Source organism: Bubalus kerabau, chromosome 16 (genome assembly GCF_029407905.1).
Source record: "Bubalus kerabau isolate K-KA32 ecotype Philippines breed swamp buffalo chromosome 16, PCC_UOA_SB_1v2, whole genome shotgun sequence".
Taxonomy (NCBI): Eukaryota; Metazoa; Chordata; class Mammalia; order Artiodactyla; family Bovidae; genus Bubalus; species Bubalus kerabau.
Window position 1 is genome coordinate 56743362 of NC_073639.1, and position 14163 is coordinate 56757524.

The 14163-nt window shown below is 47.0% G+C and overlaps 1 protein-coding gene and 1 non-coding gene across 3 annotated transcripts in view; both read left to right on the forward strand.

The window, feature by feature from the left end:
- Nucleotides 1-14163, forward strand: part of VPS37B (VPS37B subunit of ESCRT-I) — a 31375-nt gene that overhangs the window by 8263 nt on the left and 8949 nt on the right. Inside the window, exon 1 of one of the 2 annotated variants that reach the window (XM_055550519.1) lies at nt 1622-4391. The exons of the other annotated variant lie outside the window; for it this stretch is intronic. The gene's annotated coding sequence lies outside the window, so the exon portion shown is untranslated. Of the gene's footprint in view, nt 1-1621; nt 4392-14163 lie in introns of those variants that run through there. 2 annotated transcript variants of the gene reach the window in all.
- Nucleotides 12143-12214, forward strand: TRNAC-ACA (transfer RNA cysteine (anticodon ACA)). The gene has a single exon. It is a non-coding gene; the product is annotated as a tRNA-Cys (tRNA).

Genomic DNA, 14163 nt, shown 5'->3' on the forward strand with positions numbered 1-14163 from the left:
TTGGGTTGCTAGGAGACTTTGGACACAGATGAACCTTCCTAAGTATTGGCTTCCCCATCTTTAAAATGGGAGAATTAAGATAGCATCCTTAAGAGACATTTGGAGGATTAAATAAGACGGTGTTTGTAAACTGTGGAACACAGTGCATGACAGTTTAATAAATGCCCAGTAAATAAAGCTTCAACAGTTGTTAATGAAGTGGTTGGGGCTATTTGATTCCATGGCTTTTGATGGTGATTACATTAAAAGGGTTCCATGGTGAAGAAATTTGGGGAACCTGGTTAAATAAGAGGGGTTTTATTTTTGCTTTGCTTTGTTTGGTTTTTCTCTTCCAGCTATTAATAGTATGTATTGCAATATTTCCCACGCTTAATCAGTCTGGTGGGGCTAGGTTCCCTGGGGCATACTTCGGCAACTGCTTATTTAAGGTCATAAATGTAGCCATCTGCTTCCGTGGCCCAGGAGTATGTTTTTATCACAGAGGGCTCTATGGTTACTTGATACTGACAATTCTGTCCCATCAGAGGCTGTCCTGTTTTCATCTCTCTGTTTGAGAAGGCAAGGAAGTCTATATAGTGTATGAAATTTCTGATCCCAATTGATCAAACCTTTAAAAATTGCATTTTTAACATTCATATTATAGAAAAACTAAAAAAATACAGAACTATGAAGAAGAAATACATAGTCACGTGTGATACCACCACTCAGAGATAAACACTGTTAAACATTTTATATGTTTTCTTTATGTTTTCTGCCACTGGGATAATTTTGCATGTATTTTTGTCTTGTTTTTTATCTGTGAAGTTGTGCCCTGAACACTTTCTTATTTTTTGTCAGAAGATTCTTCAATGACATGATTTTTAGTGACTTATATTTTAATCATGTGGGTATGCTGCAACTTGGACAGCAAGGAGATCCAACTAGTCCATCCTAAAGTAAATCAGTCCTGAATATTCATTGGAAGGACTGATGTCCGACTCTGTGCGACCCCATAGACGGCAGCCCACCAGGCTTCCCCGTCCCTGGGATTCTCCAGGCAAGAACACTGGAGTGGGTTGCCATTTCCTTCTCCAATACATGAAAGTGAAAAGTGAAAGTGAAGTCGCTCAGTCGTGTCCGACTCTATCGACCTCATGGAGTGCAGCCTACCAGGCTCCTCTGTCCGTGGGATTTTCTAGGCAAAAGTACTGGAGTGGGGTGCCATTGCCTTCTCCGGGAAGGACTGATGCTAAAGCTGAAATTCCAATACTTTGGCCACCTGATGGATGGGAAGAATTGATGCATTTGAAAAGACCTGATGCTGGGAAAGATTGAAGATGGTAGGAGAAGGGGATGACAGAGGATGGGATGATTGGATGGCATCAGCGACTCAATGGACATGAGTTTGAGTAAACTCCGGGAGTTGGTGATGGTCAGGGAGGCCTGGCGTGCAGCAGTCTGTGGGGTCATAAAGAGTCTGACATGACTGAGCGACTGAACTGATGCTACAATTATGTGACTAGTCCCTTAGGTACTGGTTTTGGTTTTTTTTTGCTTTCATAATTTATATTACAGTTAACATCTTTGAACATAAATCTATTAAAATATCAACACTTAAGAATGACTTATTTTCAAAAAATTATTATCTGGTGATTCTTTTTGTTAGAAATTTTATTCCCTGCATCAGTTATAATTGCAGTTTTGTGTGTGTATGAAATTTAAGTAGAATAACTTAGAGTAACTGATTCTCCTTTGACTAATCCCTTTCTCTACCCACAGACTAGAAAAAAAAAACAAACCTCGTTATTAGAATAGCATTTTCTCATACTGAACAGAGATGAATAATTTCAGTCATGTGAGAGTAAATGTTATCTAGTGAACTGAATGTTTGAGTCAGGTGTTGGAAAGTTCATGTCATGATATATTTTACATGTAAAAGCAAAATCTTCTAAAGATATAGTCTTAATACACACCCAGATCTTCCTGGAGAGGCGTTTTCTCACCTGCACCTGTGTAAAGACCATCCCAGAAAATTCTCATACATACTTTCCTTGTAAGTTGTGGTTAAGAGGAGACGAAGAGGGGAAAACCCCGAAGCTCTCGCTAAACAAGTGAACGCTTTGGTTGGTTGTGCTGGCAAGGAACTACTAATAAGAAAAGCCAAGTTTAGAAGTTCTGTCTTCCATAGACTGCTTTCTTTTGGGAAGGGGAGGAGGGATCTGGGCTTTAAAATTACAGTAGAAGCTATTAGTTGACCTCCCTCCACTTAACTAAAGTGTCCCAGTAATTGGCGCTCTCCAGGCCCTTCATCAGGTACAATGATTGATGCCTCCCCCCATCATGGTCAGATCCCCTGGGCATTTCAGCTCCGACACTGAGTAATTACCCAGAGTCAAGTGTGTTGGCTCTTAGACCTGTTCACTGATTTTATTTGTTATCGTAATCACATGATTTCATTAAATACTATGGCGACTGATGAACCGTGTGTGAGAACTGTAAGCTGGGACTCCCTGGCTGTCCAAGGGCTGAGACTTTGCCTTCCAGTACAGGGCATGAGGGTTCAATCCCTAGTCAACGAGCTAAACTCCCACATGCCTCCATGGCCAAAAAGCAAAAGCATTAAATAGAAACCCTGTTGTAATGAAGTCAATAAAGGCTTTAAATGGTCCACATCAGAAAAATCTTAAAAAAAAAACTGTAAGCTGAGGGCTAACAGGTGATTCACTAGAGGAAAAAAAGCTAGTGAATTAGGTATGGACTTGATGGGGGAAATTGAAGATTCCAGAAGGATTCTGCTCTCATCTTGCTTGTCCAGTGTCTTTTTTTAAGTTCCCCACAGAGAGGTTGTGGTCTGGATGAGGAATTTTTGAAACTTGAGCTAGTGGACCTTATCTCTAAGAAAAGACCTTTGCCTTAAATGAAAAACATGGATAAGATCTATAAAATTCTAAGTGTTTCGTGAGTCACCACTTGAACCGAACTGCTCAGTTAACCAGCAGCTGAGCTGACTGGTTCTGATAGTATGAAATGAGGGCTTCTCTGTTTTCCTGGTTCACCTGCAGTGAGGTTCTGATTCCGTAGGAGTAGGGTGGGTCCAGGTGTGACAGGCCCCTTGCTTTTAGGAGATGAGGGTCAGAGACAGGTAACATTGTGGTCTGTTTGGGTCCCATCTTGCCTTCTGCTCCTCACCCCTCTCTGTCTCCATCCTGAGTCCCCAGGAATTGTGAGGCCCCTGATGCCAGGAATAACGCTTGTTATTGGCATAGCTGTCCACACAAGTCCAGGAAGTGGGAAGATCTTGTTTAGTTTTCCTCTAAATATTAGGAAGTAAGTCTTCTGGGGAAAAAAAAAAGCCCAACAGAACACCCTGGTATGTTGTGCCTGCCAGAAGTAGAAAACAATCAAGTTGTGTGTCGCTGAGACCACTAACTTCTTCCCTGGAGCTGGTCCATTTATTTTCAAGCCTAGTTTTTTGCATTTCTGTGTTCAGTTTTGCACTTAAAGTGAATAACACTCATCATGGAGCGAGCCAGCTCCATGTGGAAAGGTTTGGTCGAGTCTGCATCCGTCATCTGCTGCTTTCTAAGGACAGCAAGTTTCTGTCAGCAAGAAGGATTTTGGTATCTGCCATCAGAAATAGCTGTCTTTTTTAGTCTAATACATTCTGTTTGAGTGGTTGTTTTGGTGGAACATTTGATAAGCAGCTGGCAAATGTCCTTTCCCGAGTAGGCTGTAGCCTTGGAGATGGTTTCACACAGCCCACGAGACTGTTGTATTTTAGAACAGTTTCAGAATGTTCTCCAGTTCTTTAACTGTATTTTTTGTTTTTTCAGGTTCTTAATTTTGTTAGCATGTTAAACAGTCCAACTCAGCAGCTGTTAAGTTTTTTCATAAAAACACAAGGAATACTTGGGTTAAATCAAGCCACATTGGGTTGCATTTGCAAGTCTCCTCTGGGATATTGTAGGCTTGGATTACAGGCTCCTCCTGAGAGGCTGTTTCTAATTGGAAGACTCTGATAAAGTGATTGCATCACTGGGAACATCTTTTCACTGAATGGAGGATGATTTTGGGTGTTCTGATAACCTTTAGTATTTAAGCCTAAACTCAAATTGCATACAACTTTGGTGAAATCCACCCTAAAATTAATTGGTGAACTTGAACTAGATCAAGTATAGCACAGTTAAAGGAAATGAGGTTAACCTGGCTGAATGCATGCTGACCTTTTTATCACCTAATCCCTAAGCCTGCTGTGTTTAAAGTCTTAATGCAACCTGAACGTTCCTAGTAGGAAGTACAAAGGCTGAGATTTCTTCCGTTCTATATCTTTGTATTAAAAATAATTGTCTACTTAATTTTATTTAGAGAGGAAAAGATCCAAATCAAAATTAATTTCCCAGCAGAAGGAAAAAGTATGTCTTTGAGAAGGACCAGTCTGGGTTGGGGGCCCCATGAGTACAGATGGGTCTGGGACATCTTGTTTCAGCAGAGAGCAGGGCAGCTGTCAGGGCCCGGGGTGGGTGTCAGCCTGAGAGCCGGCTCGAGGTGTCTCCCACTGGCCGTGAACAACTTGAGCACTGGAAAGATTAATGACGACAGCTGGTTAAAAATCTGTTACCTAATAATGGTACCTCCAGAAAAAAAGCCTGCTGGTTGTTTTTAGAGTTTGCTGGAGCACTAACTCAGCCTTCTAAAAGTGGTTTTAAAAGTGGAGGGGTGGTGAAATCACACATTCATCCTGCTTTTCCTATATCAGTTATTTCAAATACTCAAACAGATGAGGCAGAATGCTCATAGAGGAATGCAAGCCGATCCATACAGAAGGTGAAATTAAAGAATTTTTAGTAAGCGTAGTTATGGCATTGTAGTTGGAGTTAATAAAAGTTCTTGTGCCATTTTAAGGGTGAAATGATACTATGCCGAGATTTGCTTTAAAATACATTCCCTAAAGTGAGGAGTACAGGCAAATGGAACGCAATCGGTAAATGTTGCTGATTGTCGAACCCGGGAGAAGGGCACCCAGGGATTCATTATATTTAACCTTTGCTTTGCTTTGTGTTTGAAAATATAAAAAAATAGACATAAATAGGAAGGGAATTTAGATGGTTATTGGCACTTAGAGATGTGGTGGTAGACGTGATAGACTGTCCTCCGTGTGGGAGGGTGGATTCTGTGGTGCAGTCGATGGCGCGATCATGCAGGAGACGCTGGGGCTGAACATCCTCACGCTGAAGGTTGCAGGTCCGGAGCTCCTTCCCGGTACTTTTGACTGCAGTGGTCTCTTCAACCTTCCTAAGAGTGAATTTCCTTTTTCCCAAGTAAAATGGGAACAGATTTATCTCACCCTCACCAAGAGGGTTAAATGGAGATAACACGTGACGAGAAGGCGGCACAGCACCAAGTGTGCAGTGGGTGCTCAGTGAATGTTCGCTGGGCATTGAAAGGTGCTGGCGAGTGAAGCTTTCCTGTCACCACCAATAACTCATCTTAAATCTTTAAATTCATATCTGTTTGACTCCCCCCCCACCCCCCCTTTTTCCTCCCCGGGGCCTTTTATTTGAAGAGCAAATGCAGCCGGGGCTGCAGTGCAGAGTGAATGGTGCCCTCTGGAGTTGGGTGGTGTTCAGCTCCCATGGCCTGTCTCCAAGGGGGTCTTGACGCAGAGACTGATGCTCAAGAGGACAGACTGTATTCTGGTTGTCGTCTCTCCCAAGCTTGGCATGTAATGGTGCTTCTTAAGTATTTTTTGAATGAATGAATGAAATGAGCCAACCACTGTGTTGAAACATGTTTTGGTGGCTCTCATGATTCATAGTCTAGGTACTGGAGTTTGTGAGTGATTAAAAAAAAAAAGATATGTGAAATAAGTGGCTTCAATGGCAACCCACTCCAGTGTTCTTGCCTGGAGAGTCCCAGGGACGGGGGAGCCTGATGGGCTGCCGTCTCTGGGGTCGCACAGAGTCGGACACGACTGACGCGACTTAGCAGCAGCAGCAGGCCATCACAATCATAACGTTACTCCCACGTTTTAATAGGCTTTCCAGGAGGACTGACTTTGAGCTGAAGAGAAGGGGTTGTGTGAAGCTGGCCGGTGTCTGATGAGTCTGCAGATGCGTGTTGCGTGTCTGACGTCTGCGCCGTGGCGGGGGTTTTTCTTCACCGTCGTCATCTCAGTGTCCTCCCTTTGCGTCTCCCTCCCAAACTGTTACACTCCTGGCGCACATAGTTTCGCCTGGTTGTGTGTAATAATGAGCATTTATCTGTGACATTAACTGTTTAAAAATGTATTATAAACATTCAAAGAAGCTAGTTTGGCAAGGTTTTAACAGCTGACGGGCAGTGGCCCAAGGCCACAGCAGTCAGGAGTCCTCCAGATCGAGCAGGACAAGCATTTAGCGCTAGGTGGCGGTGAGCTGGGTGCCGTGCCACGTTCTGGGCAAGGGGGCGTGAACACGACACAGTTCTCTTCAGGAGCCTGATGTTCTCATCAGAAGGCTGAGCATGTGCTCAGATGTCGGTGTACATCTTGGGAAAAGCCATTCCACTTCTGTGTGTCGGGCCTTTGGCAAGATGGGGCACTCAGCTTGGGGGGCGAGGATGTAGACCCCCCAAGGCCGGTGCGGGACTGGCCACAGGTGTGCGCGTCCCACCTCCAGGCCTGAGGGATGGAGCAGCCTGTGGAGAACGAGGGAAGGAGCGAGAGGGCTGCTTTGGATGAGGGTGGTGGCTGAGGTCACCTACAACCACCCCAGAGGGAGGGGGCCCAGAGAACCCCCTTCTCCTCTCAGGCTCCTCCCACCCTCAGTTCCCATCGCTGAGTCCAGCTAGAACCAGAAGGCACGTGGTGGCTGTGGTTCAGCCAGGCAGCCCCCCGGGACCCAGAGCAGGATGGAGAGTGGATCTCGAGGGGAAATGGAAGTTTCCAGCCCTGGAGTCATTTCCTGTGGACGCCATAACACATCACACGAACTCGGTGGCTTAAAACAAGAAAAACTTACACTCTCACAATTCTGGAGGCTGGAAGTCCAAAATCAGGGGTGTCCATGCTCCCTGCAGTCTCTAGGGGAGAATCCATGCTTAGCCTCTTCCCGCTCCTGGTGTTGCTGGCTCCTTGGCTTGTGGCCGCATCACTCATCCCCGTCTCTGTCTTCTCTTGGCCTTCTCCCCTCTACATCTTCTCCTGTATGTGTTTCCTACGAGGACATTTGTCATTGGATTTCGGGCCTCCCACATAATCCAAGGTGATCTCTTTATCTTCAGATCCTTAACTTAATTACATCTGCAAACACCTTTTCCCTGAGTCAGGTCACATCCCCAGGCTCCAGGGATTAGAATGTGACATTTCTTCTTGGGGACCACCGTTCAGCCCACACAAGCCCCCGTCACTCCCGGGAGTTGTGACTCAGTGGTAGTGTTAGCGTGACTTGGTTTCATTTGTCTTCAGTCAGTTGGCGCTTTGTGAGGGCAGGGTCTCTGCCTGCTTGTTCACCCATGTCCATCGCCTACCCTGCCCAGAGCCAGCGTGTAACAGTGCCTCATAAAATGCTTTTTCAGGTGAATGAATAAACAGATAAATAAGCACAGCGAACTGCAACACAGAGTAAAGCCAGAGGTGCGCTGGGTGAGGCCACAGGAAGGAGCCCAGATGTCACTGCATGTTACGGGGAAAGCCAATTCAGGTGTACCAGCTGGGCCTCTGGCAGGACAGGGGGCACTCGGCTTAGGGGACTCCAGGGGTGTTTAATAAAGGGGTTCTTTACAAGGAGGTAGTGGGTGTAGACCCCCCAGGGCTGGTGCAGTTCACCGTGGGGTCTCACACTTTTAAGTGGGTGGATCGAGTGGCGTGTAGGTTATGCCACATGCCTGACGATCCGAGAGTGAGAGAGTGGCTTTCTGAGGCCAAAAAGAGGCCGAAAGCTGTGGCCAGACCAGGGGTCTGAGGAGAAGGGGGCGCCAGGCCGGGAGCAGCGTGAGCAAAATTGTTGGCAGGGAGCGTTTTATCCGCCAGACAAGACGTTTGCTCATTAAATAAAATGGGATCATTGATTGCATAAATACTAGGCCTTCTGAGCGTGGCGGTAAGTAAGAAGGCAGGTGTGTGTTTTAAATATTTACTTATTTATTTTGCCTGCTCAGGCCTTACTGGCCCCACGAGAGCGCGTCGTCGTGGCGCGTGGGCTTCCAGCTGTGACACGGGCTCAGCAGCTGCGCTCACAGGCTTAGTTGCCCCGGAGCGTGTGGGATCTTGGTTCCCTGACCAGGGACCGAACCCTCGTCCGCTGCGTTGGAAGGCGAATTCTTAACCACTGGACCACCAGGCTCATCCCAAACCTGTGTTGTTATCTTAGTTCCCAGCACAGATTCTGAGTCCTTCCTGGCTTTTGAGCATTTAAAGGACTTCTAATATGACTAAGGATTTCCATCCATTTCGTTGAAATTTGCTAACATAATTCAGTAATGTCATTGACTTTGTTACGATAAGGATTATATAAAGTGGGAGGAAGGACCACTCGGTGAGTATTTTTCCATAAAAAGGTTTAGCTTGGAACCATCAGCAGGTGTACCCACCGAGTGTTCAGGAAGGAGCAGGTGTAGTTGAAGGGGCCGACCAGCCAGCTGGAATCCGAACTTCCTACCGGAGAAGCATCTGGTTTGGAAGACGTGGCCTCACTGCACCCCCGAGCCCTGACCCAGCGCAGGACAGCGGGGCGCAGGCCGGTTCCCGGGCTGCCCCCGCGCCTCTCGTCTGTAACACCACTCTTGTCACCCAGAGGGGAGTTTAGATCTGTTTTCTTTCTTAACCAACTTTATTTTTTACCACACTCCTTCAGATAAATAATGACCTGAGCATTTGAGGTGGCGGGTGGATTCTGTGAGAATGTCCTGTGGTGATGTGTGAGCCCCCCACGAGAGAGGGGAGCACCACTTGGCCTGGACAAGCGTGCGTAAAAGACCTTCGTTGTTTTATTTGCTTTAAACAAAGGCAGCTTCTCTCTCTAGAGCCTCTGCCTCTCTGGTTCTATTAATATCTAACAGTTTTTTTTTTTTAATTAAAGCATAACTTACTGTAAATTTATACATACTTATTGCAATGATTCATACATTGTTTACAAGTAGAAAGAGGAAAGTAAAAAAAAAAGTCACACCCTTGAGAGGTCGCTGTAGGCTGCGGGTGACCATCCTTTCCGACAGCCCTGCTCACAGATGAACCGATGGGCAGCAGTCACTCTCTACATCGAACTTAACTGTAAATGCTGCCATCACACATCTCAGTTTTCTTTGATTTTGAACAGAAAAGGAAAAGGAAACTGAAGTGAAACTGAGCAGACATATAAAAATGTTTCGTTACCACAGAGAGATTATTTCCTGAAAAGATTTCTCTATGGTTAAGAAAAAGGATCATGAGAAACCATCAAGAGGTCGGAGAGCCTGTTTTCAATTTCAGGGTCTGTGGCTCTGCGCGGTGGGCCTCTCCCGGCGTCCTCGGGTCGGTAGGACAGGAGGTTGGGAGTTGGATCGTCTCATCACTCAGGGTGGCTGCTGCTTCAGCCTTGCCGAGTGTGGCTTGTCCAGTCCCCCGAGTCCTGTCCCCACCTTTGCTTTGCAAATGATAGAACAAGGCTGGCTGCTTCCTCCCAGCTTTCCTCAACTGGGATGATGAAGAGGAACATCAGGGAGGAAGGTCTTTGCCTACCCACGGTTGTATTGGAAGAGCTTTGTCAGAGGCTGAAGAAAGGGGCTTCTTCCCACCTCAGCCACTGTCCTCGCCACCGGTCTCCACAGTACTGCCCACCCCCACCCCAGAGAGCACTGCAGGTGTGCCCTGAAGGCCACTGGAGATTTTCCTGATGTTCATGTAAAAACATCTGAACACTCAGGGATGGAGAGAAAACAGCCAGCTTAACAGTCGTCCCTGTGGGTTGAAGTTTTAGTTTGCCTCCGTGCATCCTGTGTGTGACTTATAGCCGTGAGTCTGACCTGACTTGGGTCCCAGGAAAATACGCTTTATTCATAGACATACTTTAGGCCGGATGCTTTGCTGGATATTGGGATCACCCAGGGGCTTTGAAGACACTCCAGAACTGGTCTGGGCATGGGGGATTTGTGAACACCCCCCTTCCCTCCTAGGTGGTTTAGTGGTAAAGAATCTGCCTGCCAGTGCAGGAGATCCAGGAGACGTGGGTTCGATTCCTGGGTTGGGAAGATGCCCCGGAGAAGGAAACAGCAACTCACTCCAGTATTCTTGCCGGAGAGGAACCTGGCCGACTTCAGTCCATGCGGTCGCCGAGAGTCAGATATGACTGAGCATGCACACTCTGCGCCCAGGGACTCGGTTGACACAGGCAGCCCCGCTGCAGGGTAGCCCTTGGAGGTGGCGGCGCTTGACGGCGCTCTGAAGACGGGAACGTTCCTGATCTCATCACCCTTAGATCCAGGCTGAGTGAGACCATCCACAGAGGGTCTTGGGACCCACAAAGTCTAAAGAGCTCTTTTAAGGGAGCCCATCTGTTGCATAAAGGATTTGGGGCGTCAGGCACAGCTCTTTCTTTTTTTAAACTCTGTGGTTTTTTACCCACCTTGTTGGCCAGACCTGGCCTCACGTGACTGGCTTTTTAGGGGGTGAGAGTGTCTCCCTGCTTCATTCAGCAGATCCTTGCTGAGTGGCGCTGTGCGCTGAGTGGCGCTGTGCGCTGAGTGGCGCTGTGCGCTGAGTGGCGCTGTGCGCTGGGTGCTTGGCCCACCACAGATGACAGGACCTGTCAACGCTCCGAAGGGGTTGACAGTGAGTGGGGACACAGACATAGTGCTCGCTGACTTTCACTAGAGACAGGGAAGAAACAAGGTGCTGGGACAGGGGGTGGCAGAGAGGACAGTTGGGGGGGCCTCTGTGGACAAGGCACTAAGCTGGGGCTCATGGGCAGAGCTTGGTTGGCTCTCGGAACTGGCGGGACAGGGTGAGTGAGGGCCAGTCACCCCAGGGCTCAGAGCTCAGGGCACGAGGAGTTCTGTTCCATTTTCAGTGATCTGAGGACAGAAACATGCCTGTTCCTCTCAGAGTTTATTACACACAGAGCTGATTGAGTCAGAATGACAGTTTGCCCGGGGTGGTGGGTCTGGACTGTGACTTTGAACCCCTTTGCTCCCTTCTTGTCCATCAGATGAGACCAGTAGGAGCAGAAGATCTCACCAACGGTTTATTTGTATTTTTTGTTTTAAAAAAAGATGTATGATATTTTGCCGTGCTGGGTCTTCATTGCTGCACTTGGGCTTTCTCTAGTTGCGGTGAACAGGGGCTACTCTCTCGTTGCTGTGGTTTCTCTTGCTGCCGAGCCCAGGCTCCAGGGCAGGCATGCTCAGTCATCGCGGCACATGGGCTTTGGAGCTTGGGCTCAGTAGTTGTGGCACACAGGCTTGGTTGCTTTGCAGCATGTGGGATCTTCCCGGACCAGGGATTGAACCCATGTCCCCTGCACTGGCCAGCGGATTCTTACCCTGGACCACTAGGGAAGCCCCTATAGATGGGGAAACAGTGGAAACAATGTCAGACTTTATTTTTCGGGGCTCCAAAATCACTGCAGATGGTGACTGCAGCCATGAAATTCAAAGACACTTACTCCTTGGAAGGAAAGTTATGACCAACCTAGATAGCATATTCAAAAGCAGAGACATTACTTTGCCAACAAAGGTCCATCTAGTCAAGGCTATGGTTTTTCCAGTGGTCATGTATGGATGTGAGAGTTGGACCGTGAAGAAAGCTGAGCACCGAAGAATTGATGTTTTTGAACTGTGGTGTTGGAGAAGACTCTTGAGAGTCCCTTGGACTGCAAAGAGATCCAACCAGTCCATTCTGAAGGAGATCAGCCCTGGGATATCTTTGGAAGGAATGATGCTAAAGCTGAAACTCCAGTACTTTGGCCACCTCATGCGAAGAGTTGACTCGTTGGAAAAGACCCTGATGCTGGGAGGGATTGGGGGCAGGAGGAGAAGGGGATGACAGAGGATGAGATGGCTGGATGGCATCACTGACTTGATTGATGTGAGTCTGAGTGAACTCCGGGAGTTGGTGATGGACAGGGAGGCCTGGCGTGCTGCAATTCATGGGGTCGCAAAGAGTCAGACACGACTGAGCGCCTGAATTGAACTGAAACTTTAAATTTGGACTTCCCTGGTGGCTCAGATGGTAAAGCGTCTGCCTACAATGCAGAAGACCCAGGTTCAATCCCTGGGTTGGGAAGATCTCCTGGAGAAGGGAATGGCACCCCACTCCAGTACCCTTGCCTGGAAAATCCCATGGACGGAGGAGCCTGGTAGGCTGTAGTCCATGGGGTCGCAAAGAGTCGGACACGACTGAGCTACTTCACTTTCACTTCCCTTTCACACTTTAAATTGAGAGGTGATTGTAGATTCACGTGCAGTTGTAAGAGATAACACAGAGATCCTGTGCGCCCTTTAACCCAGGTTCCCCCAGTGACAGCAAACCAGACTTTTGACACTGATAACAGAGCAGGGAACCACGGCCATGAGGAGCTTCCTGCTGCCTCTGACAGCTGCGTCCCTCCCCCCAGCCATGAATCAGTCTCCGTTTCTGTAGTTCTGTCATTTCAGGAAGTGTTGTATGCACCGAATCACGGAGTCGGCGCCCCTGTGAGTTGTATTTCCCCCTGCTCAGCCGAGTGGCGCGGGTCTTCACCCAGGCGTCCACGTGTCTCGGCAGCTTGTCCTCTCCCAGGGCTGCGCCCACTCCTGCTGTGGGTAGAGGCTGTGATGAAGCCCTTCGCCTGCTGAAGGACACCTGGGTGGCATCAAGGTTTTGATTACATAGCAGGCCATTCTGGTCATTGATGTGTAGGGTTTTTTTGTGAACATAAACTTTCACCTTTCTGGAATAAATGCCAAAGCACACAACTTCTGGATGGTATGGTAGTTGCCTATTTTGTTTAAAAGGAGTTTCTGAGCTGTTTTCCAGGGTGTACAGTGGTTTATTTTTGTTTTGTTTTTAAAAAAAGTGTAGTTTATTGAAGTACAGTTGGCTTACAGTGTTTCAGGTGCACAGCAAGGTGATTCAGTTCCATAAATACACATACGTCATTTTTGGAATTATTTTCCATCAGAGGTTACTACAAGATATTGACTGTAGTTCCCTGTGTTGTACAGTGAACCTTTGTCGCTTGTTGCATATCTGTTTTTTAATCAGAAATCTAGCAGTCTATTCATACTAAGTCAAACAAGTGGAATCAAAATGCCATAATTTTTTTAGTTAGGCAAAAATTTGTAAGTTTTCTAAAATATATGTATTATACATATTTATATGTATACATCAGATATGCAGATGACACCACCCTTATGGCAGAAAGTGAAGAGGAACTAAAAAAGCCTCTTGATGAAGGTGAAAGTGGAGAGTGAAAAAGTTGGCTTAAAGCTCAGCATTCAGAAAATGAAGATCATGGCATCTGGTCCCATCACTTCATGGGAAATAGATGGGGAAAGTGTCAGACTTTATTTTTCTGGGCTCCAAAATCACTGCAGATGGTGACTGCAGCCATGAAATTAAAAGACGCTTACTCCTTGGAAGGAAAGTTATGACCAACCTAGATAGTATATTCAAAAGCAAAGACATTACTTTGCCAACAAAGGTCCATCTAGTCAAGGCTATGGTTTTTCCAGTGGTCATGTATGGATGTGAGAGTTGGACTGTGAAGAAAGCTGAGCACCGAAGAATTGATGCTTTTGAACTGTGGTGTTGGAGAAGACTCTTGAGAGTCCCTTGGACTGCAAGGAGATCCAACCAGTCCATTCTAAAAGGAGATCAGTCCTGGGATTTCTTTGGAAGGAATGATGCTAAAGCTGAAACTCCAGTACTTTGGCCACCTCATGCGAAGAGTTGACTCATTGGAAAAGACTCTGATGCTGGGAGGGATTGGGGGCAGGAGGAGAAGGGGACGACAGAGGATGAGATGGCTGGATGGCATCACTGACTTGTTGGACATGAGTCTAAGTGAACTCCGGGAGTTGGCGATGGACAGGGAGGCCTGGCGTGCTGCGATTCATGGGGTCGCAAAGAGTCGGACACGACTGAGCAACAGAACTGAACTGAACTGATATGTATACAAAAGCTTTTCTACTGCTCTTGATAAAGGCTTAAGAAAGAACATCAAAAAAAAGAGACGGAGAAATTGGAGAACA